This window comes from Grammomys surdaster, unplaced genomic scaffold (genome assembly GCF_004785775.1).
Source record: "Grammomys surdaster isolate TR1022 unplaced genomic scaffold, NIH_TR_1.0 1162, whole genome shotgun sequence".
NCBI classification, from domain to species: Eukaryota; Metazoa; Chordata; class Mammalia; order Rodentia; family Muridae; genus Grammomys; species Grammomys surdaster.
This window is the reverse complement of record NW_021605581.1, coordinates 159,126-169,637: the sequence shown is the minus strand read 5'-3', so window position 1 is coordinate 169,637 and position 10,512 is coordinate 159,126. Positions and strand designations below refer to the sequence as shown.

The window sequence follows — 10,512 nt, the reverse complement described above, 5'->3', positions numbered from 1 at the left end:
AGTCCTCAGGATAAAATAGGGTTTTGAAGCTCCTGTTTAAAAAGAGTAACAAATGCCCATTCTATAGTATAAACAAATGTCTCTGAAAGCCAAATCATGATGCAGAGGGATGCCTGAGACCACACACCCACTGTCATGCTCAATTAGATGTACAACTTAAGACACATGCCTAATTTTATGGCTACTAAAAAACATCATCCTTTAGAATGAACAATTTCAAATATGAGTTACATAACTAAGGAATATTCTGGAAATACCAAGTGGTAGTCACAGAATAGATGTACTTATTTAATTGTTGATTGATTTATGACTGTCAGTTGTCTAAGCAATAATTAAGTATAAAATAATACAGTTATATATGGATTTTAAAATGAAGGACAGAGGTACAATAGCTATCTGTTACATATAGTTTGTTAAGCTGAATTAGATATTGGCAAACTCATGTACAAACACCTAGGGACTCAATTTGAAGCCTACGGTGGTGATTTTTAGTTCCTCTGCGTCCAAGTCCTACTCAAGGGGGCTATTCTTTCTTCTTACACATCCTGAGCTGTCCTAAGTGAGTCACTTTATAGTGTGCTGTACATTTTCTTTCTGACCCTCTTTGATTTGAGCTTGGATTGTTTATAAACCCAACCAAAAGTTCTGCTCATGTCCAGTGAACTTACATTGTTTCCATAATCCAACAGTAGCTGAACTGGTACTTCCACACTCTGGTCTTGGAATTGATTTTAAATTCTAAATGAACTTCATATCCATCCTTTTAATAATGTAATCTTAATCTTGATTTTTTTTAATTCTGGGCCTAGGAATATCAAGTTGGATCCTGATTATTATCCAAATTCTCTATTTTTTGAGAAGTTCATGATGACCTATGTAGATCTGGATCATTGATAAAGTAAAAACATGGTCAATATGATATTGTAAAGTAAACCATTTCTACATATTGTCAACAGAGTTGGTCAGTGTGAAACCACTTCTCAGACTTAAATTCTGTAGCTCACTCTCAGATTGTTCAAGAGACTAACTGACAAACTCTGTCCCCTAAGGATTTGATGTATATCTATTTTTATAAATCTATCATGTACACTTCTAGATGAACTATCATTTAAAAGAATAGTAGAGGAAATTCCTGGTACAGTATAGAATGACATCTAAGCTGTAACCTCCTGTCTTGTTAAATCTTGACTGGTATTTATTGGGTTCACACATTGGACTATGCACATATTATGCACAGAACAGATATGAAGGCTTCTACGTTAGGCATTTTAATGAAGGGCTTTTAAATTATGGCATGTAATACACATCTCAATTAACACAGTTCTAATGACTGCTTATCATTTTAAGAGACCCTATGATTAAGTTTCACAACCAAAAGTAATTGCTTACGTTTTTTAAAGCTTTAAAATTTTAATGAATCTTCAGGCTAAAGACACTTTAAAATTAAAACCTAAGTGTCCCACTTTGGTTGCGGGATTTAGAGAAATCCATCTGGAACTGATCAGGAAACTTCTTTCCTGCTGGTGAGCTTTTGTAGTGCTAGAATGTGTTATGCAAGCCACTGGAAGAGAAAAGACACTAGTCTTTCCTAGCACTAGAGCCTGCATAATACAAACTCGACCTGCCAGGCAAGCTAGGCTGCTGGCACAAGAGCACTGTTCTGGAGGTAACCAACTGTTTCCTAATTGGATGTTAGGCATGCCCCACAAGGAGCCATGAGTACCAGACACTGTGAGCATGTCTCTGAGATGGTGGTAGGCCACAGGAGGAACCCATCATGGCTGTTTTGCCAAGTGGTCGTGTTGCATTCTAAATATCTGTGTTACACCCATATTAGTGCTGCTCCCAACTTTAGTCAGAGAAGCTTCTCTTTGTAATGGGCAGCAGTTAATACAGAGACTGAAAATTGGTTCAAGTGCTGAGAATAAATGGCTGTGGATGGCTAATCAGATATATACAACAACTGCTTCCCTCCCAAGACTCGGGAAACATCATGGAAGATAGGGCAGAAAGAATACAGTCACTGGAGCATGGGAAGAGTGGTGTTGAATGCTCTCCAGACATGACATAATCATTGTACTCCTGAACTCACAGCAGCTCGTGACTACAGCAGATCAGGATAGTCAAAATTCTATATGGATATGGGCAGGGCTCAGATATGGGCAGGGCTCAGATATGGGCAGGGCTCAGAAGGCGTCATCTTTAGCTAAGGCTCTATTAGCAGTTAATGACCACCAGAGGAGAGAGAATCATTTTTCTTTGGGGTATGGCTGCTGATAGGCTTGGCTGGTGATAGGCTCTCCGTGCTCTTCCAGTGGATGGCCCCAGACCCATAGGCAGATGGATAGTACTAATTTGACTCAGTGAAGTATTAAAAAAGAAAGAAAAGAAAGAAAGGAAGGAAGAAAGAAAGGAAGAAAGGACGGAAGGAAGGAAGAGAAAGAAAGGAACATAGAGAGCAAGAATAAAATGTGAATTTGGGAGAGGATGTGTTGGTAGGGTTTGGTAGGACTTGGAAGAGGGAGGAAAGGTGGATCATTAAAATTCATTGTATAATTATATAAAATTCTCAAAGAATAAATAAAATATTATTTAAAAAGGTAGACATCAAAGTACAGCATGGTGGTCCACACCTTTAATTCCAGCACTTGGGAAGCAGAGGCAGGAGGATCTCTGTGAGTTCATGGCCAGCCAGAGCTCCACAATAGAGAGACCCTGTCTTAAAGAACAAAACAAATAAAAACAGAACAAGAAAATAATGGCTCTACTACACTATACAATTTTTCAAAAATCTGTCTTTCAGATTATGAATAGAATATCTCTGTTTTAAAAGAAAAGGGGTAATGTATATTTATACAATAAACGTGCTCACTGCATTGACTGATTTACACTTAAATATTTACTATGCCAACTGGTGGGTAAAAAAAAAAAGATGTAGGGAAGAGAGCTCCTGTCTTTAATGATACCTGTTAGATGAACGCCCCAATCAAAACACCTGTGAGGTAAGCTAATGATTGGTTTCATCATGAACAAAACCTTCAACACATATGGAGGAGCTGGAGGGATGGCACAGTGGTCTGGGGCACACACTGCTGTCTCAGAGGACTATAGTTCTTAGACCCATGTCAACTGTCTGTAACTCTAGTGCCAAGGGATTTGATGTCCTCTTGGCTTCTGACACTGGCACCCTCACACATACACAAACAAAGATATTTGTGAAGAGTCAGTTTTCTCACCAACTAGTTGCACAAGGAAAACTAGGGAGGAGAGTGGCTTAAGTAATCTCTATGTCAGGTGCTATGTCAGGTGTTTTAATTAATAAGTTCAGCCTAATAATTAAAACAGAAACGTCATTTCAAGAATATGTGAAGAACCCTGAATCTGTGTCATTAGCTTACTTGTGACTGATCTTAAAAAGTACTCTTATTTCTTTAGTTTTCTATAGTTTGTGTGTGTGTGTGCGCGCACGCATGGGTGTGTATGTGTATTTGAGTGTGCAGTCATGTATCATTGTGTCTGTGTAGATCAGAGGACAAACGGCTGGACTTGGTTCTCATCTTCCACTATGTGGTACCCAGTGATCAAAGTCAGATCATTAGGCTTGACATCGTGTCTTCTGTATGTTCCTTGATTACAAGAGACTAATTTTTGTTTTGGGAGTATTTGCATTTGTTTGTCTGAGACTTTTTTTTTTTGAGATAGGGTTCCTGTCTGGCCAAAAAGTCATTATGTGGACCAGGCTGGTCTTGAACAAATAGAGATCTACCTGCCTCTGCCTCCTAAATGCTGGGACTAAAGGTGTGTGTACCACCACCTACAGCTGAGACTGGACCTGTAAATCCCAGTTATTCAAGACTGAAGCAGGGGACCATATGTTCAGGACCTTCATTGACTACAGAGAAAGTTCAAGGCCACGCTGAGGACTTAGTGAAACTGTCTCAAAACAAAGAGAATTTATTCATTTAGGGATGTAATACAGCTTAGTACTAAAGTGTTTGCCTGGCATAAAACCCTAGGTGTCCTCCCCAGTACCATTTAAAAAAGAAAAAAAAAGCGGAAATTAGCCACACATTTGAGGCTCTTCTGAATGGAGATTACTAAATCACCAGGTTTCTTGGAAGGGTAATCTAAATTGGCATTTTATTCTTGAGCACTGGAGTTGTGCCAGTTAGAATCATGAAGAAATGAGTGGCTGGTCTCTACACCAACTGCATTGTGTAACCGTCAGCTTCCATACAGTATCCCGTGCTGGTGCTCAGCTGTAGTACTCTCAGTGTCTTTGCAGACACAGTTGTGCTTGCTGTGTCGTTGTTTAGGAATTAATTTCCTTCGGAACACTAAGTAGGTACTCTCTGATACTACAAGCATATGGTCATTTTCACATGGTGCTATTTTTTGTAAAGTATACTTTCTTTCCATCACCGGCATCTGCTTCCTCAAAGATAATTCAACAGAAACAGAAAAATGATAGCAATTTAATGTCTTTTCTCACTCAGAGCAACAGATTTTCTAAAACCCAAACATATGCTTATCTTATTTCAAGAAATTGTACCAAAAGAAATGGACTATTGATTGGCATCTCATAGGATACATTTAACTATCTACATTTATCCAAAAGTAAAACTGTAAAGGGGCAGTGCGTTCCAGTACTGTGGGGTGATCTTTTTGTTTGTTTGATTTGGTTTGCTTTGGTTTAATCTGAAGAGACTAGGGCATCAGTGGAATAATGAAAGAGGACCCAATCATGGCAGTCAAAGGGCAGACCACCTGCTTTGTAATATACAGTGAGATGAGCTGGAGAGATGGCTCATCATTTAAGAGCACTGGCTACTCTTCAAGAGGACCCAGGTTCAGATCCTGGCACCCACATGGTAGTTCGCAACCAACTATAATTTCAGTTCCAGAAGATCCATTGTCCTTTTTTGGCCCCTAAAGCCACCAGGCACACACTTTGTATACAGCCATACATGTATAGACATACATGTAGGCAAAACACTCACACACATTAAAATAATAAATTTAAAAGTTTATTTTTTAAAATCCAGTGGGATAACTTTGCCCACACTGCCGTTTGCCAGTCCCTACATGTGCTTCATCTCAGTTCCTTCTTCTTTCCCATTAAGAACTATTTAAAAGTCTTTCTTGAGGTGGGGAGAAGGATCCAATGTAAGAGCCGGAAGATGGGGAGGAGTGTGCTGTGAAACACTGTACTCAGGACACCAGAGGGCCATTTTGTTTTTCTAACTGAGGCCAGTGGGTAAAATCCTGTGACTTGTAGCTCCATTTGGCTCCCATGATACTCTCTTCACTCCTTTCTCCCATGATAAGGACTCATTCTCATATCTGAGGCCATCCCTGTCAACACTGCTGCACAGCTGAAGATGTTATTCCTTCAGTGGAGATGTCTAGCAGAATTCTGTGTCTTCCTCCAGGCTCTTACATTACACACACACACACACACACACACACACACACACACACACATCTCACACTTCTGGCAAAGCAACTCCTACATAAGTTGATGTAAATCCATCTCCAGACTCTGTTTCTTCTTGTTTTTGGGTTCTTTGCAACTCCTACAGAACCTAACAAGAAGTATTTGGCAAATACGTGCAGAACAGACAATTCCCACTTTCAGGCATGAGTTACTCTCTATAGCTCAAGAGCTGCGCTTGCCCCAGATTGTCTGCAGAGCAGCATATGACTTCTGCTCCACTTTGTTTTTTTCAACCCATAAGTGACCCAAAAAAAGGGAAGAAGGAAATGTTTTCATTATAGGGTTTCCAGAAAAAAAAATGTCTGCCCAATCCAAACTAGATTTCAGAGAACCAACTAATAATTTTAAAAGTATAATTCCAAGTATCATAGTGACATGTTTAAATTAAAACAGTATCTGCTGCTGATCTGAAATTTAAATCTAGTGAAGCAATCTGCATTTTTATTTGCTAAATCTAATAACCCTAAAAATGAATTTTTAAAAAAATCCTTGGAGGATGCAAGGTCTGCTTCCTCGACACACCTGGAAGTTTGTGTCTGAGCTCTGCAGACTTCTCAATTAGCCAGATTTTTACATCTGTGAACGCAGCTGGGCTTATTTCTGAGCAGTTTGGTGAAATGCTTTAGGAAATGTTGCCTGTTACATAATGGTTCCCTTATTTTGTTAATTCTATAGAATTCCTTTATAATACCACCTATCAGTGATTTTTTAGCACAGCAGCACAGACACTGATGTTGGCATCAAAATCTCTTGAAAAACTAACATTCATATATTTTTTAGTTGAATCAGCAAGACACAGTAGAGAAAATGAGAGCAAAATTTCATTTCAGGGTTTTTTCTTCATTAATTGAATACAGCAACGCATACTGTCCTCCGACTGGGGGAAGCAGCCTGCCAGGCGGGGGTGGAGCCCAAGACGTAACTGCAGTAGGTCTTTGTGGGAAGATCCTTTCCTAAATGTGAAATATATGTATGCAAACTGAAGCCCCGGCCCTCCTTGTACGTGCGGACTTGCGAGAATCATTGCTCTCTCATTCTTCACAAGAAGGCTCGAGCTTTCGGCCAACAAAAGAATTCCTTATAGATGGGGCACGATTACCTATCTGTCTCCCACACACCTGGGGTTGGGGGGAGATGACTCTCTGTAAATGAATACCACCTTAGGATACTGACAACTATGCAGTGTGTCAGTTTACTGGTTAATTGTGATGGCACAACACAAGTTATGAAGTTCAAAGTGTGAGTCTCCTACAATCCAGAAAGTTCTCTGAAATAAAACATTATTTTGCTGTTCTTAACAGCAATCTCTTACAGAGAAAGCATTTGTTCTTCCCCCTATAAGACAGGTTAAGAAGAAATATCTCCTAAGGACGAGGAATAACAAGAATGTGTGCCTTTGGCAAAATTCAACCAGATTGATCTCAAAAGGAAACTTCTAGGGAGAAAATGACTAAGACTGTTGTTACTCCGTGTTGTCATAAGACAACAAGAAATAATGACGTTTATCCCAATGTCGGCATGCTACCTGCTTTCCACCATATTGGCAATAGCAGTTAAGGACGGTTGTCAAACGACCAACACAACATGCACACGCTGCTGAGATGCAGAACAAAGCCTGGATGGCTGCCTAAAATCGGTCTCTCCAAATGACAGCCCCAATTTATGACACCAGTCTAAGGCTTGCGAGGATCTGCAATGTCTTTTTCTCTGTTGGTGTGGAGAAAGATGAAATTTGGAAAGCTCCAAGCAGTGGCCGGGGCTTCTGTCTGTGCGGGGCAGAAAGGCTTACACACATATTCATTAAACTTGATCTGAAGCAAGCGAGTCTGTGAGGTCGTTTCTGAAATATTCATAAGGTCTGTTACCGGACTCGCCACTTAGAGGTTGAGCAGAAACACGAAGGGAGGGGGGGGCAGTCAGTGCCCACACTTGAAAATAAAGCCACTAGGAAAAACAGCACACCTCGCTCCACTGTTCCTGTTTTAACAGCTCTCAGGGCTGTTCTCCGCCTGCCTGTTCAACTGCACCTGCCCGGGAGATGCTCCAAGAGTGGAGTTTCCCAGAGTGGGAGGAGGTGCGCTCGCCAGCCCAGCAGCCCTGGCTCAGGGTGGAGGCTCAGAGACCTCCAGTCTACAGCTCTGCCACTCTGCTGCCTGGCACCGCCCCGAGGCCTGACCAGCAGGACAGAGGGCTCCCCGGGGGCCAGGACCCCCACTGACCCCAGCCAGGCCGCCCTTTGTCCCCGCTTGGGATCCCTCCCTAGGCATCAGCAGTGGCGTTCAGTCGCTAGGCGACCCGCGCCCCCGGGGACGCAAACAGCTTCCAGCGCTGACCCGCAGCGCCACGGGTGTTAATTTCCCGGCTCAGGATGAGAAAGAGGATTTATAGTCTTGGGTGACTCCGGCGCTCCTGCACCCAGGTAGTGAGCACTTTCATCCATGTCCCCTCTGTCCCCATTTCTTTTGTACCCTACACAGGTCAGCCGCCACCTCTCTTTTCTCCAAGGACATTTACCCTTAGCTCCTCTGGGGTCACGACTTACCGGGGCAGGGACAGCGGTGGGCTCAGCAGCTCTGGGATCGCGACAGTGTGGTCTCCATCTCCGCCTTCGCTTCTGCTACTCACTAGCGACCGTGATCGCCGCGTCTGATCCCCGCGCGGATGCTGGACAGAGGCGGCCGAGGCTGCCGCACTGGCTGCGGGCGCGGGAGGGGCGGGGGCGGGGCGGGAATCTGGGTCGCGTGGAGCCCTGCAAGCCGGGATGCACCCTGGGCAGCGGGCAGAGAGGAGGCGGCCGAGAGCAGCTGGGGAGGGCGTGCAGAGGTTTCCCTGGGAGCAAGACGCGGGCGGCTACTGAGCATGCTCAGTCGTGGAACCCCGGGGCGCGGGCGCGGTGGGGAGGAGTGAGCGCAGCCCCCCCCCGCACCCCCTCCCCCGCTCCAGAATGTGGGAAGAAAGGGTTAAAACTGCGATCTTGCCCTCGGTGGCCTAGTTTAATTGTACAGGAGTCAGAGTAGACCATCCCTAAAGAAGTTCAGGGCTGTGAACCTGGGGAGACCTGTCAGTGGGATTCCTGAAGAATCTAGGGCAAGGCGTGTTTTCCAGTTCCTCCCTGGAGGACTGTCCAGAAGTCAAAGTTTGTTTTTAGTTCATCTCTGACCTCCTCTCAATCCGGATACCTAACCCTCACTTGCTTTCCTGTATGTTCTAACTCCCAAGCATCTCCTTCCTCCCCTGACTCTTGGACAGGTCAGGTCAAGTTGTCAAAGAGCCAGCTCTTTAATTAGGTGTAACTGAGAGCTCAGGTCGGTCTTCCCAGGTCCATACCTGTGTTTCATCCAGGGTTTCATAAACAATAGCTCATTACAAGTTTAAGTATAATGGGATGAATTATAGATATCACGGTCTGCAGTTATTTGAGGGAACACTACCTCGCAGTGGAATGGCCTAACTCCTGAACACCCACCCCCTTTATTCAGTCCTAGTTTCAGTTTTATGTAGAACATCTTTATAGATAAGAGTTTCCATTCAACACAGAGAAACTGACTTCTTCAAAAGGCTTTGATTTTGCTCATGGGGTTTCGTTCTTTCTGGTTTACCTTACCCCTTGGTTCTACTCTCTGTGATCAATGCTACCTTCTCTGGAAACGCGGCTCCAATACAAGTTAATGCCTGACTGTCTGAGATCAATCATCCCGGCACACTGTTGGTTACTGCTGTATAAGAAGGTAAGACAACGGAGCCAACTGTTTTGTACAGGCACTGAACAATGTGTCGAGAAAACAACAACAAACAAGACAGACAGGGTTTTCCTCCTCAGAGAATTTACAATCTGCTGAAAAGGATAAGCAGGCCAGCATGGTGACAGCACTTGGGAGGCAGAAGCAGGTAGATTTCCTGAATTTGAGGGCAGCCTGGTCTACATAGCAAGTCCAACAAGAACCATAAAACCAGAGACAGGCAATAAATACCTAAAATAGAGATTACCATCAAGGACAAAGGTCAAGTTGTTTTTGACTCTGTGTTGGTTGTCAAATGAATCTACAGAGACTTGACTCATCTCTCTGAAACAATGGATAAAAGTATTAATATTGGCCCCAGGCTAACCAAAGTGCATGGGTCCTTGCTACTCTGTTGTTAAACCATTGATCTTTCTGTTTTCCCTTTCATTTGGTTCCATAAGCTAAAACTTCTAATGTCTATTTATAGAAAGAACCTGCCATCCCAAGTAATGAGTAAGAGGTATGTGTTGGGGGAGGCAGAGCATCCGGTCTCCACATTATTATCTAATTTAAGGAACAGTATTAATTAAATGGCCAAAGTCAACCTAGGGTCCCAGACCTCATGAATCTCTTACCACCTATACCTGTATTTACAGAAATAGTTATTCTCCACCTATACCTGTATTTACAGAAATAGTTATTCTCCAAGATACATCATTTGACTCTTCACACCTTCCTGCTCTCTGGATGACGTAAGTATTTCACTCTGATCCTGTTGTTGTCGTCTGAGCCTGAGAACCAGCTCTCCTGAAGCGTGTTTGTATATGAGTATCCATGATGATTAATGACCAAACCACTTTGACATGGTGTAATGTGGGCACCTCCAGGGTAAGATCTCATTCATCTTTTTATTAAAGAACTTAGCAGATGACTAATAGGTAGGGGATCCTCAGTGAGTTTACCAACTACAGGAATGCTACTCCTTCAGACCACAGTTCTTTTTAATGGGTCTTCCTACTAACTGTGGAATAAATTCCACCTCATGCAACTTAATTTGGCCCTTGCCTGGTCTATGAATTTCCCATTAGCCACAAATATACATTTTTTTCTTCTGGGTTATGAACTTTTGTATTTACAAAAAGGAAAAAGAAGAAGGAGGAGGAGGAGGAAGAAGAGGAGGAGGAGGAAGAGGAGGAGGAAGAGGAGGAAGATGAAGAGGAGGAGGAGGAGGAGGAGGAGGAGGAGGAGGAGAAGGAGAAGGAGAAGGAGAAGGAGAAGGAGAAGGAGAAGGAG

The 10,512-nt window shown here is 43.0% G+C and overlaps 1 protein-coding gene across 2 annotated transcripts in view; it reads right to left on the bottom strand.

Annotated features, from left to right (window-relative positions):
* Window positions 1-8,316, bottom strand: part of Elmod1 (ELMO domain containing 1) — a 56,651-nt gene extending 48,335 nt beyond the window's left edge. Inside the window, exon 1 of one of the 2 annotated variants that reach the window (XM_028783619.1) lies at window positions 8,040-8,316. The gene's annotated coding sequence lies outside the window, so the exon portion shown is untranslated. The remainder of the gene's footprint in view (window positions 1-8,039) is intronic. The other variant, XM_028783618.1, reaches the window with a different exon arrangement.
* Between the last annotated feature and the right edge of the window lie 2,196 nt (window positions 8,317-10,512).